Genomic DNA, 8026 nt, shown 5'->3' with positions numbered 1-8026 from the left:
ATTTAGAATGCAAAACAAAAATTAATAGACTGATATAGAAGAAAATGAAAATTCCACTTGAAGTACAGCAGGTATTGAGCAATTTTATCTTTGAAGCTTCTTTATTTTGTGTATGCCATATTAAGTTTGTGTAGTTTGTAGGTGAAACATTTTGGAAGGAACTTTAAGAAAGATGAAACACTGAGTCTTGCTTCTTTTCTTTTTAGGTCAAAGGAGGTAAAATAAAACTTATTCAACCCAAAGTATTTAGTGGCAGAGGTGGGAGTAACTCAGAAACTTAGATTCACCCTGGTGTTCTACAGATTCTATGTGCTTGAGTTGTTCAGTGCTTGTAAGATGAAAACAAACTAATAGGTCTATCTGTAATTATATTTGTGCCTGACTTGTTAAAAATATTTTCATAAATACATATGTTTCCTAGGAGCTATCATTTCTAGTTTTCCTAAATTATTAGGTAAAATCAAGACAGAACAAGACTGATGAGAACCATGGGATGAATATGATGCACAATAAAGATAATAATAACTATTATTTATGGTGAACGTTTCTAGACATTTAATTATACATATTAATTCATTTGATTCTTCCACCAATCTTCCAAGGTATATTATTATTATTGTCCCTGTTTTTCCTATTAAAAACAAAAACAAAATTGTTAAACAAGAAATTATTAAATGGTAGAACCAGGATATAAACTTAGGAATCTGGCTCTACAGTTCATGTCTTAATAATTATGTTATTCTGCATCTCAGTTTGTATCATGTTGGCACAAAGAGTTTAAGGAAATTGCCCATGTTTATACTGTTTTGTCATTAATTTTTTAAAAAAAACAAATGACAGCAGAATGCATTACAATTCTTATTACAAATATACAGCACAATTTTTCACTTCTCTGGTTGTATATAAAGTAGGTTGACACCAATTCATGTCTTCATACATGTACTTTGGCTAATGATGTTTATCACATTCCATCATCCTTGCTAATCCCCTGCCCCTTTCCTTTCTCTCTCTCCCCTCTTCCCTATCCCCTTTTCCCTTCCCTATTCATCTATTTCTGCATGCTCCCCTTGCCTACCCCACTATGAGTCAGCCTCCTTATATCAGAGAAAACATTTGGCATTTGTTTTTTGGGGATTGGCTAACTTCACTTTGCATTATCTTCTCCAGCACCATCCATTTAGCTACAAAAGTCATGATTTTGTTCTCTTTTATTCCTGAGTAAAATTCCATTGTGTATATATACACATTTTTTTATCCATTTGTCCACTGGAGGGCATCTAGGTTGGCTCCACAGATTAGCTATTGTGAATTGTGCTGCTATAAACATTGATGTGGCTATGTCCCTGTAATATAATGTTTTTAAGTCCTTTGGGTACAGACCAAGGAGAGGGATAGCTGGGTCAAATGGTGGTTCCATTCTCAGATTTCCATACTGCTTTGCATATTTGCTGCACCAATTTGCAGTCCCACCAGGAATGTATACCTTTTTCCCTACATCCTCACCAACACTTATTGTTGTTTGTCTTCATAATAGCTGCCATTCTGACTGGAGTGAGATGATATCTTAGAGTAGTTTTGATTTGCATTTCTCTGATTGCTAGAGATGATGAGCATTTTTTCATATATTTGTTGATTGATTGTATATCCTCTTCTGAGAAGTGTCTGTTCAGATCCTTTGCCCATTTGTTGATTGGGTTATTTATTTTTTTGGTGCTTAACTTTTTGAGTTCTTTATATACCCAAGAGATTAGTGCTCTATCTGATGTGTGAGGGGTAAAAATTTGATCCCAGGATGTAAACTCTGTGTTCACCTCACAGGTTGTTTCTTTTGCTGAGAAGAAACATCCCATTTATTGATTCTTGGTTTTAATTCTTGCACTATAGGAGTTTTATTAAGGAAGTTGGGCCTTCATCACATGATGAAGATTAGGGCCTTCTTTTTCTTCTATTATATGCAGTCTCTGGTTTAATTCCTAGGTCCTTGATCCACTTTGAGTTGAATTTTGTGCATGTGAGAGATAGGGGTTTAATTTCATTTTGTTGCATATGGACTTCCAGTTTTCCCGGCACTATTTGTTGAAGATGTTATCTTTTCTCCATGCATGTCTTTGGTACCTTTGTCTAATATAAGATAGTTGTCATTTGGTGGGTTGGTCTCTGTGTCCTCTATTCTGTACCATTGGTCTACCAGTCTATTTTGGTGTCAATACCATGCTGGTTTTGTTACTGTTGCTCTGTAGTATAGTTTAAGATCTGGTATAGTGATGCCACCTGCTTCACTCTTCCTGCTAAGGATTGCTTTAACTATTCTGTGTCTCTTATTTTTCCAGATGAATTTCATGATTGCTTTTTCTATTTCTATGAGGAATGACATTGAGATATTGATTGGAGTTGCATTAAATCTGTATAGTGCTTTTGGTAGTATGGTCATTTTGATAATATTAATCCTGCCCAATATTCAAGAGCAGGGTAGATCTTTCCATCTTCTAAGATCTTTTTTGATTTCTTTCTTTAGGGTTCTGTATTTTTCATTGCATAGATCTTTCACTTGTTTCATTAAGTCGATTCCCAAGTATCTTTATTTTTTTTTAGGTTATTGTAAATGAGGTAGTTTTCCTCATTTCCTTCTCAGAGGATTTGTTACTGATATACCAAAATGCCTTTTATTTATGAGTGTTGATTTTATATCCTTCTACTTTGCTAAATTCATTTACTAGTTCTAGAAGTTTTCTGGTGGAGTTTTTTTGGGTCTTCTAGGTATAGAATCATATCGTCAGCAAATAGTACTCATTTAATTTCTTCTTTTCCTATATATATCCCTTTAATTTCTTTCATCTGTCTAAGTGCTCTGGCCAGGGTTTCAAGAACTGTGTTGAATAGAAGTGGTGAAAGAGGACATCCCTGTCTTGTTCCAGAGGGAATGCCTTTAGTTTTTCTCCATTTAGAATGATGTTGGCCTGAGGCTTAATGTAGATAGCCTTATGAAATTGAGATATGTTCCTGTTATCCCTAGTTTTTCTAGTGCTTTGAACATCAATTGGTGCTGTATTTTGTCAAATGCTTTTTCTGCATCTATTGAGAGGATCATTTGATTCCTATTTTTGAGTCTATTGTGCTGAATTTCATTTATTGATTTCTGTATGTTGAACCAACCTTGCATCCCTGGGATGAATCCCACTTGATCATGGTGCACAATCTTTTGAATATGTTTTTTGTGTTTGACTTACCAGAATCTTGTTGAGAATTTTTGCATCTGTGTTCATTAGAGATATTGGTCTGAAGTTTTCTTTCTTTGATGTGTCTTTGCCTGGTGTTGGGATCAGGGTGATTATTAGCCTCATAGAATGAGTTTGGAATTACTGCCTCTTTTTCTATCTCCTGAAATAAATTGTAGAGTATTGGTATTAGTTCTGCTTTAAAGGTCTTGTATGTAGAACTCGGCTGTGTATTTATCTGGTCCTGGGCTTTTCTTGGTTGGTAAGCTTCTGATGGTGTCTTCTATTTCATCACTTGATATTGGTCTGTTTAAATTGTGTATATCTTCCTGACTCCATTTGGGCAAATCGTATGACTTAAGAAACTTGTTTATGTCTTCAATGTCTTCTATTTTATTGGGGTATAAGTTTTCAAAATAATTTCTAATTATCCTTTGTATTTCTGTAGTGTCTGTTGTGATATTACCTTGTTCATCATGTATGCTGTAATTTGAGTTTTTTCTCTCTTTCTCTTCATTAACGTGGCTAAGGGTCTGTCTATTTTATTTATTTTTTCAAAGAACCAACTTTTTGTTTTGTCAATTTTTTCAGTTGTTTCTTTTGTTTCTATTTCATTGATTTCAGCTCTAATTTTAATTATTTCTTGTCTTCTACTGCTTTTGATGCTGATATGTTCTTTTTTCTAGGGCTTTGATATGTAGTGTGAGGTCATTTATTTGTTGACTTTTTCTTCTTTTAGGGAATGAACTCCATGCAATGAATTTTCCTCTTGGTACTGCTTTCATAGTGTCCCAGAGATTTCGATATGATGTGTCTGTGTTCTCATTTACCTCTAAGAATTTTTTAATCTCTTCCTTGATGTCTTCTGTGACCCATTGTTCATTCATTAGCATGTTGTTTAGTCTACAGGTGATGCAGAAATTTTTATTTTTTATTTTGTCGTTGATTTCCAATTTCATTCCATTATGACTGAGAAAATGCATGATAGTATCTCTACTTTTTTTATATTTTCTAAGAGTTGCTTTGTGGCATATTATATGATCTATTTTAGCGAAGGGTACAAGTGCTGCTGAGAAGAAAATGTATCTGCTTGATGCAGTTGAAATATTCTATATATGTCAGTTAAATCTAAGTTATTGATTGTATTATTGAGTTCTATAGTTTCTTTATTCAACTTTTGTTTTGAAGATCTATCCAGTGGTGAGCAAGGTGTATTAAAGTCACCCAAGATTATTGTGTTCAATTTGGCTCTTGAACTTGAGAAGAATTTGTTTGATGAACATTAGCTGCACCATTGTTTGGGGCATATATATTTATGATTGTTGTGTCTTGTTGGTGTATGGCTCCCTTAAGCAGTGTATAAGGTCCATCTTTATCCCTTTTGATTAATTTTGGCTTGAAGTCTACTTTATTTGATATGAGGATGGAAACCCCTGCTTACTTCCACAGTCCATGTGAGTGGTATGATTTTTCCCAACGTTTCACCTTCAGTCTGTATATGTCTTTTCCTATCAGATGAGTCTCCAGGAGGCAACATATTGTTGGGTCTTTTTTTTTAATCCAGTCTGCTAGCCTGTGTCTTTTGATTGGTGAGTTTAAGCCATTAACATTCAGGGTTATTATTGAGACATGATTTGTATTTCCAGCTGTATTTGTTTATTTTTGTTAATTAACTTGACTTGATTTTCTTCTTTGATTAGTTTTTCCTTTAGGGTACTACCTCCCTCTGCTGATTTTCATTGTTGTTTTTTGATTCCTCTTCATGGAATATTTTGCCAAGGATGTTTTATAGTGCTGGTTTTCTAGCTATAAATTCTTTTAACTTTTGTTTATTGTGGAAGATTTTTATTTCATCTTCAAATCTAAAGCTTAATTTTGCTGGATATAATATTCTTGGTTGGCACCCATTTTCTTTCAGAACTTGATATATGTTGTTCAGGATCTTCTCACTTTCAGAATCTGTATTGAAAAATCTGCCATTATCCTAATTGTTTTTCCCCTATATGTAATCTGATTCCTTTCTCTTGTGGCTTTTAAAATTCTCTCCTTATTCTGTATGTTGGGCATTTTTATTGTAATGTGCCTTGGTGTTGATCCGTTGTGATTTTGTACATTTGGCATCCTGTAGGCTTCTTGAATCTGGATTTCCAATTCATTCTTCATGTTTGGAAACTTTTCTGATATTATTTCATTGAATAGATTGTTCTTTCCTTTGGTTTGGACCTCTATGCCTGAGAATCATTTCTAGGAGATAAAATGATTTGACTTGTTGAATGCTTTTCTTTAGATAAGATTTTTGAGCAACAGTCACACTTGACACCACCAGCTCAGTTTTCCTCACCCTCTCTAGGGTGAAGTGAGTATGAGATGATCTAATGCTCAAGCACAGGTGACATTGTAATGGCTTCAGCAGATTGCCTGGTGACATTTGCAGGATTTCTCACTCTGGATTCTGCTTCAAGGAAAGGATTGTGTTTGTTTGATAAGCTTTTTTAAAAATTATTTTTCATCTCCACTCTTTAAAAATTACCCAAGTAGTTAGTCATCCCATTTGTGATATGGAATTTTGTTTCTTTTTTCTTTTCTTTCTTTTTTTTTTTTTTTTTTTTTTTTTTTGGTACTCAACTACTGAGTCACATTCCCAGCCGTATTTTTTATTTTATTTAGAGACAAGGTCTCACTGAGTTGCTTAGCACCTTGCCATTGCTGAGACTGGCTTTTAACTCTCTACCTTCCTGTCTTAGCCTCCTGAGCAGATGGGATTATAGGCAGGCTCCTCCATGACTGACTGGAATTTCTTTAATGTTTCCATTTCCATAGGGGCAATAAAAAAATTCAACTGTGTTATGTTGCAAACAAATAGTACAGAACACTGGACAGCACTATTCTTAATCAGAAGTTTCTAAGAGCCCAGCACTTATTTCTGGTCTGTGATTAATTCAAGTCTGGGGTCAGTCCTTGAAGGTTCCCAGGTTTTGCAGCAACTAGAAGCTGTGAATGGACTGAATAGGGTGCAGAAGATACTACTGAGCCACCACATGCTGTTCTCAGACCTGAGCCAGGTGTGCAACAGAAATGCAGTTAGTTCTTTGAGATGAGATATCAAATGTCAGGTTTCTCAAGACAAGACTAAGTTAATGTTAAAGAACCATGAGATTCAAGATAGGACTAGTTACCTGAAGCTCATTGGGCAGCAATAACCTGAGGGAGCTTGTTATAACTGACTTGCTAACAGAACAATTGCTTCCTGTGCAGGAGGTTAATTCTGATTGTCTGGAACCACAAAGTTGGGGCAGAAACATTTTGAAAAGCAAGATCAGATGTGTTTGAACCACATGAAATGGAAAGATCTCTCTCGCTAAGTCATGATGTATGAAATGTATTTGCTTCAGCAGTGGAAGAGCCAGAAAGCAGAAACCCAATGTTCAGTGGTAAGGATCAGTATGTGAATATAAAAGTGACAGCCGGTAGAACAGGGTCATGATGGAGAGAGAGTCCATGTCCCAGTAGTGCATCAGCCAGTGCCTGGTGGGGGGGCAGTTGCAGAGCTCACTGCCACCTCCCAGGCTGCTCAGCATCCTCCAGACTGAGGACAAGAGTGTTCAAAGATCCACAGAACCTTGCAGTGGTTCTCCTTGTGTATCCTTTGGTCAAGACTGAGTCTCCAGATAGCTGCGTAGTTCAGTACTGCATTAAACTTTGTATTCTAAAGTAGGTATGGGAGAGCTTTATCAATGATTATTGATTTATTATAATTTTGAAGAGGAGAGAGCAGCCTTATAGATCAAATAGAACAGGAAAAACTGAATCACTGAGCTATACATTGACTTTTCATCTTAAAAAGATATTGAGGAACCAAGACATTTTTAATAAAAACACTTTTACACACATTCCTATAAAATCTCACAATATTTTTAGTATATAAAACATGATGTGTTATTATATTCATTTCTAATTCCTATCTAAAATGATAATTTTACAATTGAACAAGGGCCTGCTCATGAGCAGGGAACTATCAGCAACTGGTTATCAAGCTACACTTTAGATATGTCTGGTTGGTACTAATTTGAAGTGCCAAAGTGCTAGTCTCCTTCCCACTCACAGTCTATCTCCCATAGCTAATAACCCTTGCATTCATTTCATCAATCATAGAGTTGATGTTATATTTTACATGTGAAGTTGAACACCAAGGGCTGTTAGTTTCAAGGCTCATTTCACTCCCCAGAGAGTAAAAAAAAAAAAAAAAAAGCCCTATGCTGAGGGAAGCATTTACAACCAAAAATTTGGGAAGACAAAACATTATAAGGGAGAGGCCACCAGAAAAAGCAGCCCAGGACCCCAAGGCACCCAGGATCCTTATACCTCAAGGAAACAAAATTCTCCAGGTATAAAATGCTTATCATGAATCTACCCTATAAGTGCCACATTGAGAACTCTGCTCTATTTACACTGGTTGTTAATTAACACTATACTGCGTATTATTTTCAATATCTCAAATAAAGGAAGCCATAAAAATAAAAGATAAAGACACAAGCATGGTGGCACACACCTGTAATTCCAGGTTTTAGTGAGACTAAGGTAGGAGGATGACAAGTTCAAGATCAACCTCAGCAACTCAGTGATACCCTGCCTCAAAATAAAATAAAAAGGGCTGGACAATGTAACTCAGTGGTAGTAACCTTGCCTAGCCTGTGTGAGGCCTAGAATCAATTCCCATATTAGAAAAAAAAAAGAATATAAATCTTTAAAGTATATGAGGTTATAATAAATATGAAAATAAACATTTTAGTGGTTATTGCTTGAAAAAAGCA

This window comes from Callospermophilus lateralis, chromosome 11, assembly GCF_048772815.1.
Source record: "Callospermophilus lateralis isolate mCalLat2 chromosome 11, mCalLat2.hap1, whole genome shotgun sequence".
Classification (NCBI taxonomy): Eukaryota; Metazoa; Chordata; class Mammalia; order Rodentia; family Sciuridae; genus Callospermophilus; species Callospermophilus lateralis.
This window is presented reverse-complemented; position numbering follows the sequence as displayed.